This window comes from Malaclemys terrapin, chromosome 2 (assembly GCF_027887155.1).
Source record: "Malaclemys terrapin pileata isolate rMalTer1 chromosome 2, rMalTer1.hap1, whole genome shotgun sequence".
NCBI classification, from domain to species: Eukaryota; Metazoa; Chordata; order Testudines; family Emydidae; genus Malaclemys; species Malaclemys terrapin.
The window spans coordinates 126,149,146-126,162,232 of NC_071506.1; the positions used below are offsets into that span (position 1 = coordinate 126,149,146).

At 38.7% G+C, this 13,087-nt stretch overlaps 1 protein-coding gene across 1 annotated transcript in view; it reads left to right on the forward strand.

The window, feature by feature from the left end:
• The first annotated feature begins 8,542 nt into the window (after positions 1–8,542).
• Positions 8,543–13,087, forward strand: part of CDH9 (cadherin 9) — a 111,615-nt gene continuing 107,070 nt past the window's right edge. The window contains exon 1 of the mRNA XM_054016718.1: positions 8,543–8,621. The gene's annotated coding sequence lies outside the window, so the exon portion shown is untranslated. The remainder of the gene's footprint in view (positions 8,622–13,087) is intronic.

The following is a 13,087-nucleotide window of genomic DNA, read 5'->3' on the forward strand; positions in this document are numbered from 1 at the left end:
TACACTAACTACATGCAACATGTTGCATTCCCATCCATGTTTTGGAACAATAAATAATAATGAAATCATAGAAATTATAGAGTTTAGTTTGCTTAAAACTCTGTACCATTGTCTGTTTGAAATAGTTGGAACTTTAAAACTGCTTTACTGAGTTTGTTGAAAATTGGCTCCTACTTACATATCATACATGGGGTTTTTTTTTAAATCTATTTGTAACTTTTTCTTTTGAGATATACAGTTTCTGATGGGAACATATGGGAAGATTTTTGTTCCACACACATGTACCTAAAAAAATGGCAAGTAGTTGTGTGCCAACTATCTCAAAATAATTTATCTCTGGGCTGACACTGAGGATGGAAATGTTGGCCCCAGAAGATTTAGTTTATCTCAAGAAAATTATGAGCAACAAAAGATGCATGTGTACATGGGGGGTAACTGTTGGAATCAAAACTGGAACTTAATCTTAGTCACTGCTGTGCCTCTGATAATCCAAATACATTACAATTGCAGACTTACCAGTCTGAAACCAACTGGTCCTGTGGCATATTGTTATGTCTGATTTACATTTTATGTTTGCTTTGTTTTAAACTGGTAAATGTTGCATGGTACTTTTCTAACATTAGGTAATCATCCTTACCTTGCTCCTGCTTCCTCCCCATCCCATCATGCTACTTTGGGGAGTTTGTAGACAGTTTCAGTACTGTAATTCCCACTCTGAGACTGGAATGGGGGTTGCTTTTTGCACAGATGTGCAACGGGGTCTGCTAGTTTCTTATTTTGTCTTTTTTTTTTTTTGCCCCCCCCTTCCCCTTCCTTCCCTTCCCTTCCCTTGAGTACAACACAGAGGGCCAGCCAAAATCAAGCACTTGTCAGGTCCGATTTAGTAGTGTTCTGTCAATCTTAGAGAGGGAGAAGTCATGTTCTCCTTAATTTCTAAATCACTTAATGCCTTTTACAGGAAGAGAGCAGAAGCCTTGGAGAAAAGCTAGGAGAAGAGCTAATTGTTTTCTCTTGATATGATTGACTAGAAGACTATATGGGAGAGCTTACATGCCATTTTTAAATTAATGGCAATAACTCAATCTGGTTTCCTTATGCTTCATAGAGCTTTATGGACTTTGGTCAAAATGTACAGTGCTTGAATGAAAAAATTGATCGGTTTTGCTCTTGCAAGTCTGAAGAAGGTTGTTATTCATGTGCTTCTTAACTGTTCCATTCTCAGAATTTTCTGCAATTTTTCCTTTATTAGAGGAACATTAGAGACACCTTATACAATATCTCTAACACTGAGCCTATTAAAAAGCTCAAGAAGTGCACCCTATATATGGGAAAATGTTACTAGCAATGACCAACCTGATTTTCCCAACAGATCTCAGGATAACTGTGGGAATGCAGAACCATGGACACTGCCTCTCCATGGGTTATCCCGTCCAACATTCTAGAGGGGAAGCTAGAGTAAATACGATTGAGTCTCAAGGCCATGATGTGTCCCACTGTGCTCCTCAGTTGCTTTACACACAGGAAGGCGTGATCTGGCAACTGGGAAGAACTATGAATTAAAATAGGTGCTTCCCTTAAAAAAAAAGTTTGCATTTCATCATCATAGAATCGTAGGACTGGAAGGGACATTGAGAGGTCATCTAGTCCAGTCCCCTGCAATCATGGCAGAACTAAGTATTATCTAGACCATCCTGATAGATGTTTGTCTAACCTGCTCTTAAAATCTCCAATGATGGAGATTCCACAACTTCCCTAGGTAATTTATTCCAGTGCTTAACCACCCTGACAGTTAGGAAGTTTTTTCCTAATGTCCAACCTAAACTGCCCTTGATGCCATTTAAGCCCATTGCTTCTTGTCCTATCCTCAGAGGTTAAGGAGAAGAATTTTTTTCCCTCCTCCTTTTAATGATCCTTTATTTAACTGAAAACTGTTATCATGTCCCTGCTCAGTCATCTCTTCTCCAGACTAAACAAACCCAACTTTTTCAATCTTCTCCCATAGATCATGTTTTCTAGACCTTTAATCATATTTGTTGTTCTTCTCTGGACTTTCTTCAAATTTGTCCACATCTTTCCTGAAATGTGGCACCCAAAACTGGAGACAATACTCCAGTTGAGGCCTAACCAGCACGTAACAGAGTGGAAGAATTACTTCTCATGTCTTGCTTACAACACTCCTGCTAATACATCCCAGAATGATGTTTGCCTTTTTTGCAACACAACATTACACTATTGACTCATATTTAGCTTATGATCCACTATGACCCCGAGATCCCTTTCTGCAGTTCTCCTTCCTAGTCATTTCCCATTTTGTATATGTGCAACTGATTGTTCCTTCCTAAGTGGAGTACTTTGCATTTGTCCTTATTGAGTTTCATCCCATTTACTTAAAACCATTTCTCCAGTTTGTCCAGATCATCTTGAATTTTAATCCTATCCTCCAAAGCACTTGCTACCCTTCCCAGCTTGGTATCGTCCTCAAACATTATAAATGTACTCTCTATGCCATTATCTAAATCATTGATGAAGATATTAAAGAGAACTGGACCCAGAACTGATCCCTGCTGAACCCCACTTTATGCCCTCAATCAGTTGTACATATACTGATAACTACTCTCTGGGAATAGTTTTCCAACAAGTTATGCACACACCTTATAATAGCTCCATCTAGGTTGTATTTCCCTAGCTTGTTTATGAGAAGGTCATGCGAGACAGTATCAAAAACTTTACTAAAGTCAAGATATACCACATCTACAGCTTCAACCCATCTACAAGGCTGGGTACCCTGTCAAAGAAAGCTACTACATTGGTTTGACAAATCCATGCTGACTGTTACTTATCTCCTTATTATCTTCCAGGTGTTTGCAAATTGATTGCTTAATTATTTGCCCCATTATCTTTCCAGGTACTGAAGTTAAGCTGACTGGTCTTTAATTGTCCTTAATTCCCTTTTTATATACTGGCACTATATTTTCCCTTTTCCAGTCCTCTGGAATCTCTGTCATCTTCCATGACTTTTCAAAGATAACCACTAATGGCTCAGATATCTCCTCAGTCAGCTCCTTGAGTATTCTAGGTTGTATTTCATAAGGTCCTGCTGAATTGAAGACATCTATCTTGTCTAAGGCATTTTTAACTTGTTCTTTCCCTATTTTAGCCTCTGATCCTACCTCATTTTCACTGGCATTCACTATGTTAGATGTCCAATCGGAATTAACCTTTTTTGATGAAAACTGAAATAAAAAAAAGCATTTAGCACTTCTGCCATTTCCACATTTTCTGGTATTTTTCCCCCTCTCCCCTCATTGAATAACGGGCCAACCCAGGGTTTTGGTCTTCCTCTTGCTTCTAATATACTCGTAGCATATTTTCTTGTCATCCTTTCTAGCTAGTTTAATTTTGTTTTGTGCCTCGCCTTTGTAATTTTGTCCCGACATGCTTGTGTTATTTATTTATATTCATCCTTTGTAATTTCACCTAGTTTCCATTTTTTGTAGGGCTCTTTTTTGGGTTTCAGATAATTGAAGATCTCCTGTTTAGACCAGGACGGTCTCCTGCCATACTTCCTACCTTTCCTATGCAGTGGGATATTTTGTTCTTGTGCTCTTAATAATGTCTCTTTGAAAAACTGCCAACTCTCTTGAACTTTTTTCCCCCTCAGACTTGCTTCCCATGGGATCTTACCATACCTTGCCATACCTTAGCTTACCTTGCTTCCCATGGGATCATGGCAAATCCCAAAGGGATGTGTTCTTTTTGTAGCTGAAATGGCCAAGAGCTTCTCTGATGATGAGATTAAAATAACTAATGAAACCATGTGATAGGACTATTCTGATATCCTGCACATTGGTGGAAAATGTAAAATTGGTGCATTAATTTGAATTCAGATTTGCCTAAGCAAGTAAATATAAATAACACACCAAGAGACTAATATATTCGGAGTAAAAAATGATTGAACACAAACCTATTTAACATACCAGACAGCCTGATTCTGCATGGTGCTTTGTGCTCTCCGCTCCCACTGAAGTCAGGAGACACTCAGAGCCTCACAGGAGTAGGATTATTATGAGGTTTTACTATGGTCTCCAACAAACAAAGCTCAGTGTGCTTTCTATTTAAAAAGAAGAAGAAAAAAGGCTTGATTCCAGAAAGGCTTCACAAAGCAACTTCTGTGAAATACGGCCTGGCTTAAAATCAAAGCAAATCCTGCTGCACCCTTTGGTACACATTCTACTTTCCCATATCTATTGCCGCCGACTACTCTTCCAAGGAGAAACTTATTTTTTCTGCCTCCTGGGGTATCTTTCAACAAGTTATAGCACTCTTTCTGCTCTAGATTCTGCTCTTGCTTGCTCTTCTTTTATACCAATATGGAAGCCCTCCAAGACCTTTTCCTTCTTCTCTTCCTGATTAATGTTTATCCCCTTTATGGTATATTTTATAAAGCTTTTTAGCATGTATATCATCATAGTATGATGTTTGTATTAGAAATTGTCTATTTTTTTTAGTGTAAAGCATTTTTTCCTATAGTAGTTATTGTGCTATATTTTGAAAAATAAAAATATATGAGAAGGAACAGGCTAATATAAACGGTATTGTTTGTTTTATTCAGAGCTTAAATATGGCACCATTGGAGAACCAGCCTTTCCCACCTGAGCACTGCATGCCTGGTATTGAGTTGGGCTATGGGGCTAGATCCTCAGCTAGGGCTGAGGAGCACTTTGTGGAGTTGAATGGGAGGAGGGTACGGACATGCCCTTGGGGCTTCTCTGCATGAGGCTAGTCTCCTAGCACAGGTTAGTATACCCCAAAAGGTATAAAGAATGCTGAGGCAAAAAGCAGCCCTGGCTACCCTTGCCAGGCATGCCCCTGTTGGCAACCTGTACAGAGGTCACACAGGAGCCAATATGATGGTTCTATACCTCCAAGCATCCTGGTATTCAGGGAAAATCTCACACATGCTGGAGCCACCCGGCTTAAGGCTGCTTGAGCCAGTGGAGCATCAAAAGCATATGGCATATGGCCCCAAACTGGGGCCAAGATGTCCTATTCTGCTTTGCTATTGACTGAACACATAATTCTGTGTAACTGGTGAAGACAAGAATCCTATCACCTAACTTTTTTCGGTATTTCTACTGTTAATTAAAGCAGACACAGCATGAGATAAAAGTGCTTATTAAAACTTTCCTTGTTTTCTATGTGTTTAGTCAAGATACATTAATTGTTTTTTGTTTTCACCTTTGCTTTCAAAATAATAGGCCAAAATCTGCCTTCTGTTACACACACGCAGGCACTTACTTCAGTGGAGTTGTATATGTGCATAGTATCACAGAGTAGAAATTAGCTAATTTAGGGCCCAGCCCAATTACCATTGAAATTAGTGGAAAGACTGTCACTGATTTTGATATGTATTGGATCAGGTCCTTAAGAATTTCAAATGGGATGTCTGACAGTGAAATGGGTCATTAGAAACAGCCTGCTGTGAACATAGGCTTGATGATTCTCAATCAACTGGGAGGTGGGTGGTATTAAGGAAGAATCTATTCATAAGTAAATTATTCTTTGTTCTTTAAAGTACTCAGTTTGGCTGGTTGATCTACACAGGAACATAAGACATAGGACCTGAAGGGATCTCCTGGGTCATCAACTTCAGCCCCCTGCTATCATACCAACCCCATCATAAAATCCCATTCATAGATTTAACAAGTTCCATTTTAAGACTAGTTAGATTGTTTGCCCCCACTACCCCTACTCCTCTGATGGTTAGAAACCTTCTCATTCCCAGCCTAAGTGTATTCATGGTCAGTCTATACCCATTTGTTCTTGTGTCAACATTGTCCGTTAGCTTAAATAGCGCAGCTCCCTCCCTGGTGTTGACCCCCTGATATATTTATTGAGAGCAACCGTATTCCCTCATAGCATTCATTTTGCTAGGCTAAATAAGCCAAGCTCTTCCACTGTCCTCTCATAAGATAGGCACTCCATTGTCCTGATCATCCTAGCAGTCATTCTCTGCCCCTGATCCAGTTTGAATTCATCTTTTCTGAACACGGGTGACCAAAACTGTATACAATATTCCAAATGAGGTCTTACCAGTGCCTTGTACAGTAATACTTCCCTACACCTACAGGAAATACCTCTCCTGATACATTCTAGGATTGCATTGGTTTATTTATGTAATTATTTTAAACAGCTGCACCACACTGTTGCCTCACAGTCATTCTGAGTTCTACTAATAAACACAGGTCTTTCTGGTCCTCAGTTGTACAACTGAGTACTATTCTGTTGTACTCCAATGAGCCCCCGGCTTACAGCAGAAATTCTTATTGTTAGTCCCTGAATGCATGACCTTGCAGTTTGGACTATTAAATTTAATTTAATTTCTATTACTCCAGTCCTATAGGTCATCAGATTTGCCCTGTATAATATTCTACTCCTCCTCCTCTGTATTGTCATCTTAACACTGCTCTTTGTTTTAGTAAAGTTTCTCTGAAGTGATGAGCAGATTTTTTCTCCCTGAAAAATCCAAACCAATAACCCTAATACTATTTCACAAGTATGAACTGGTGTCAGTACTTATATATGAGTAGGGCCCTACCAAATTAACAGCCGTGAAAAACACGTCACAGACCATGAAATCTGGTCTCCTCCCAGTGATATCTGGTCTTTTGTGTGCTTTTACCCTATACTATACAGATTTCATGGGTGAGACCAGCATTTCTCAAATTGGGGGTCCTGACTCGAAAAGGAGTTGCACGGGGGTCATAACATTATTTTAGAGGGGTCACGGTATTGCCACCCATACTTCTGCACTGCCTTCATTGCTTGGTGACCGGAGAGTGGCGGGCTGTTGGCTCGGGGCCCAGCTCTGAAGGCAGCACCCCACCAGTAGCAGTGCAGAAATAAGGGTGGCAATACCATACCATGTCATCCATACTTCTGTGCTGCTGCTGGCGACAGCTCGGCCTTCAGAGATGGGCTCCCAACCAGCAGCAGCCGCCACTCTCCAGCTGCCTCGCTCTGAAGGCAGCACTGCTGCCAGCAGCAACACAGAAGTAAGGATAGCAATATAACAACCCCCTCCTACAATAACCTTGCGACCCCCACACAAATCCTTTTTGGGTCAGGACCCCACTATCACAACACTATGAAATTTCAGATTTAAATAGCTGAAATCATGAAATTTATTATTTTTAAATTCCTATTACCATGCAATTGACCAAAATGGACTGTGAATTTGGTAGAGCCCTACATATGAGGTACTTTTGCATCTCTGCATTTGAAACACAAATACATTTCTAAATTAGCCAAAGAGTAGGAACATAGGCCCTTTGCGCTGTTTTAGTGGTGCTCCAGATAGACATTTGGTTATTCCGCTGTTGCCCTACACCATCCCCGCACGCCCAGTGAAACGTATATTTGCAGCATGGATGGACCATATTCTGCACCAATGATCCTGACCAGTAACAGTCCCTAAGAGGTCATTACAAGTTAATGGTCACCATGACTTATGCCAGTGACTGAAATAACCCCCAGCTGTCTCTGGCTGAAGACACAGGCTGCCCAAGGGATAAGGGAGCAAAAAGATTGGATGCAGGGATGGGGTTTATATTTATATTTTCATCAGTTCTGTGGTTTATTGAGGCCATTATCTGATGCTTCACACGTAGGTGCAAACCAATCAGAACATATCTAGCTAAACATGTACTGCTATACACTGGGGGAGGTAGGAAGTGGGGAAGAGAGATTCCTTCCTGTCCCCCGTAGGTAATCAGACTGCACTGTGAAGCAGGAAATTTGTTTACCCTTAGCTGGCAGAACTATATATCAGTAATTGTGCTAAAACTGTTAACCATGACAAGTGAAACATTCTTAATAATGTGGCATTATGCGTTTTGAGATACAACAACACTCCCATCATTTACTAATCTCTGTAAATGAATCTAATGCTGTAAACTTGGGAATGGGGGCGGATCTTCTTCACCTTCTCCTTCTTTCAACTTCAAATCTTTTGTCCCTGCACTGGCACCGAATAATATCAAATTCTTCAGTGATTGCATGTGCACAAATGGCATTGAATCACAACGATAGATAATGCGGGTAAATCTTTTCTCCAGATGATTTACAGGTTACAGATATGCCTTCACCTTTATTATTAAAATTGAAAACAGATTAAACTGGGCTGATTAACTGAGACTTCAAACCCAGAGGCTCATTCTATCAAAAGGGGGTCCTTGACAAAGCCCTCCTCTCGGTAGCCTCCCACTGCATTCACTTGCAAATCACTGTATGCCTGGCAAAGCCTGCACTCCCCCCAGCCCCAAACCTTCTCATGTTGAGCACTGCGGCTCCATCAGCAGCAATATCTCTCTGTGTGAGGGACGTTTCTTATTAATCATGGGCACTGAATGGAAACCAATCAGATAGAGAGTCCCTTTGGCTTCAGCTCCCTGCCTGCCTGAGTTAAAAGTGATGCTGGGAGAGAGGGAGCCCCAGTTAGATGCAAGTACATCCAGCAGTGGAGATACTGTAACAGGCAGCAGAGGGAAAGCAGGCAGAGAAGCAGCACTGAGCAGTGCATCACTGAGCCAAGCTAGATTCACTTTACATTGGTGAATAAGGTAAGAGGATTAACTTACTTTAGCCTTGGAATTACTGGCAGCTAAAAGTGGAAACTTTTCTTTAAAAGAAGTTGTTCAAAGCAGTAGTGATCCTTGATTGTTACCTTTTCTGTTTAGGTTTGGTTTATTTTATTTTCTGGAATAAGGGGGGGGAGGGAGCTAAGATGTTATAAAAAATATTGTAATAGACTATTGAAAGTTGAAACACAAAACTTGCAATGCCTGGTTAATTTCCTTGAATATTATAATATATAGAGAGAGACTGCTTTATGTATATTAGGAAGCTTTATGCTATTCGACAGTGTCAACATACAGTAAGTTCTATTTTATTTGCATTTTAACAGTATATCCTAACATTTTTATGCAGTGTATTTTCTCTCCTGTTCTGAGTGTTAGCTGCAATCCCCCCTATCTTTGAATTCTATTTTTATTGAAAGTTTATAGTCAGAATTCACTCTAGATAAAAGGATAAACAAAAAGCAAGTTTTAGCCATTAATTTGCGTGAGAAAAATCCCTATCTCTGTAAAGCAAAGAGAAAAAAAAATCCATATTTTATATGTAGTTGATACAGGAGAAAAAATGACAGTTAGTTAAAATGACTGTTAGCATAGGGTTCAGGGACCTGGAGAGGTAAAGGTAATGCTCCTTGGGATATTCTGAGCAGTAAGTCAAAGACAGCCAGCTTAAAGTATAAGGCTATTTTCCAGCAGTGCTAACTAACTACCTAGCCAACATGATATTTAGAAACAGCAAACTGGATAGAAACCAAGGCAGAAAGAATGAAAGGCACAGTTGATATTTTGACTTCAAAGTAACCTGTAAAATGCAATTATTTGATAAACAACATTTTTTACACATACAAGAAACATGCAATCACATCAATTCAATTTCAGTGAGCATACAAGTCTCGAACAAAGAATGATGAATACTAATGTTAAGGAAATCAATATTCCTTGCAATAATGTAGTAGTGTGAATACTGTAGCAGTGTGCATACTGTACCAATTTATCCTCTTGCAGACAGTTTAAAATAATGAGTCAGGATAATAGAATAGGAGCTCAGTTAGGGTAATTTCCTTTTGCAGCAGACAAGTTTACAATCAGGAGTCCAATCCTACTCCTAGTAAAGTCAGTAGCAAAACTGCAGTTGACTTTAATATGAGCAAGTTCATGCCCCAGGGCAATGTACTTTAGTTCAAGTTTCTTATGACATGGGTAAGCCATGCACTTAAAATAGCTTAGCTAGTAGGGTCAAACATCTTCCCTATTAATGATACTGGTCATAGTAGTGGAGTTTGTTGAGGACAGGTGGTGGGTTGTTTTTTGCCCCCTCTAAAGGATATTAATTAAATTTTAAACATGAATAGATATACAATTAAACATTTAGACCTTGTGCTTTTACATTTTGTTGTGGCTATTTAGAACCCCATCAGAGGGAATATAGTAAATTTAATAAATGTGCATTTGCTGCTATACATGGAGATATGGCATTTCAATATATGGTACTGCCATGTGGATTTACAATCTAGTAGTTTGGATTCAAGGTGGGATTACATAATATATTGTCACCTATTGTAATTTTTTATTAGCAATAACATAAGACTTTTACATGAACAGGCATGTTATGCAGTCAAACAATTATAACAAAAGCATGTCCCTTAAAAGATGAATAATGTTAATCTTAAATGAAAAAAGTATGTCTGTTTTATTTAGTATTGTAAACCACCAAAGTTGTACCCAATATAGTTGTCATGTCTCTGGTTTTCTCTTAATATGTTTGGACTAGACAAATATTATTTCAATAATCAGAGTTAACTGTTATACATTTGAGTGCATGAAGGGATAACACCTATTATTATTCTGATAGCTATAATAGGGATATTAATAAAATGCAATGTGTATTATATATGTACAAAAAGAAGCCGAAAGACAAAATACAGTGTGGCAATATAATATCCTAGTCTATCTACGTCTTATGTTAAGACTCCTTCATGTTTTCTGTATAGAAGCTTTATAACTTGCCTGGTGAATTGGCCATTATTAATAAGGACCGAAATTCCAGTTATCCAGACTTCAGGATAACAGCTCATTTACAGAGGTGTGCATATTCTTTTCATCTGAATGCTTGTCAACAAGGATGTTAGTTATGTTGGACTGGCAGAAATACTCTGTGATAATTAGATCAACCAATGAGAATAATTTAGTTCCCCAATTTGGATGCCAATTGGAAAATAATTACTTAACTCAGACCACATTCATAAGGCTATGAATAGAACCAAACAACTTACTAGTAACATCTGATTGTGTTTGGAAATCTTATGAAAATTGAAATGGTTTCTGAAAACCTAGCCAGCCACTAGGTCACAGGTATTCAGCTGGCAAAAACTGTATGATGTGGGTGTGGTAAATAATATGGTTCAAAATTTCCTCTGAAGATCAATTTGTTCAGGAGATGAAATGTGGTAGATTAATTTCAGTTCCATCTGATGAATACTGCCAACAACCTGGCATGATATGACACTTAAAGGCACATTATTTCCGGTATTTTGGTTTGATTTTAGGAGGACACAAAAGATGTAGCAGCTGTTTTCAAATACAGAACGGCTATCCTGTCTTTATTTCTTCCTAATCAAGCTTCTGCCAAGTGCTCAGTCATGTGGCAGGTCCTTATTGGAAATGAACACTCTGTTATGTTCAAAGAGTCATTGTGTACAAATTCTCACAGTTCATGAAGAAATCTTGTGCTCATGGAAAATCAGCTGAACAAGCCTGGAATTGGGATAGTATTGTATTAAATCCCCATTTCCTCAGTGTGTACCATTTAACTGTAGGGATGCTGCTGAAACAAAAACCTACACAAAGACGTTTCTAGTCTCAGCAGAGTGCCTTCTGAATTTCTAGGGCTTGCAGCAGGTGATATATGCAAATGGTATCGGGAGAAGCACAAATATTTGAACATGAATAGGGATGACTGAATGGAAGCCGACTGCATTTTGTGTGTGTGAGTTTATGAAAAGTAATTTTGGGAGACTAAAACACAGATTCCCTCAAAAGGAAGAAATAAAGTGAAGGGAAATTACTCACAAATCTGAACAAACAGAATACCAGGAGAAGCAGTCATTCCTTTCACATTTAAACGAATATCAAATTGACAGAAAATTTTGCTGTAGGATAAAAAAACAGATTATTGTGTTGTCTTTCAGGGATCGACCATGGTAAAAAGATCTGATAACTTAAAGTCCTCTCATATTAGAAGCCCACTAGATTTTTGTCTCGAGTGACTAAACAAGAAAGTACCATTTTGATCAGATGACTGTTCATGTCATTCCTAGTGGACCTAAACTCTGCTCCTTGGAATTCAATGGAATTTAATGAGAATTTTATCGCTGACTTCAATAAAGGGAGGATAAGGACCATAGAAAATACTATGTATATATAGGTGCAGCTTAGAAGAAAGTTCAAGACTGAGAAAGTGCTAGAGACAAATAATTGTTCAATCCTGTATGGAATGGAGTGGCATGTCTCATTTGCTAATAATAATAGGGAGGAAGGATTATTCAGTGGTTATGACACTAGCCTAAGATTTGTGAAATCCAGGTTCAGTTCCCTGCTCTGTCACAGACTTCCTGTGACAGTTCGGGCAAGTTTCTGTGCCTCAATTCCCCATCTGTACAATGGGGATAGTAGCATTTTTCTGCTCACAGAATTGTTGTGAGAATAAATACCTTACAGATTGTGTAGTGCATTGAGATCTATTGGTGAAAAGTACTATACTATTATTATGATGACTTAGCTCTTATATAGCACTTTTCATCCATGTATCTCAAGAGGCCTGACAAAACAAGAGAAGTAGCACTATCCCCACGATACAGGTGGGGAGACTGTCACACCAGAAGCTAAAGTGACTTGCTCAAGATTACACAGCAAGTCAATGGCAGAGTTAGGAATACAAGCAGCATCTCCACTCCAATATCTTATCCATTACAACACTGCCTTTACATGATAAAAATCTGCTCTTGAATTATTAAATAATCTATTATGAAATATATTATTTCAAAACAATGTTTCTATAGTAGCAATATGGGAATGTACAGCAACTTCCCATGCATGACACAGTATGTATTCTGAAACCAGTGGAATGCAGCTTCCTATTTAGATTTCACACATTTTGCTAACAGGGTATCTAGAATATAAGGGACAACTTTCATTGTAGACCCATTTTCTCTGTCCCAAACATGGCATCATTGTGGCTTTGTTGTTATAAACTACTGATTTCAAAAATGCCAAATCATAAAGACTCAAATGTGTGAGTGTACATTTGTTGGCTATTAAATGTTATCCACGTTGTTCTGACCCCACAGATCTTACTCAAGGGAAGAAAAAAACATATGTCATTGTACAGAGACCCAAATTTTCTCTGAGACACAGAAAATATTTTTAAATGGCTCATTTAAGCACCTGGAAGA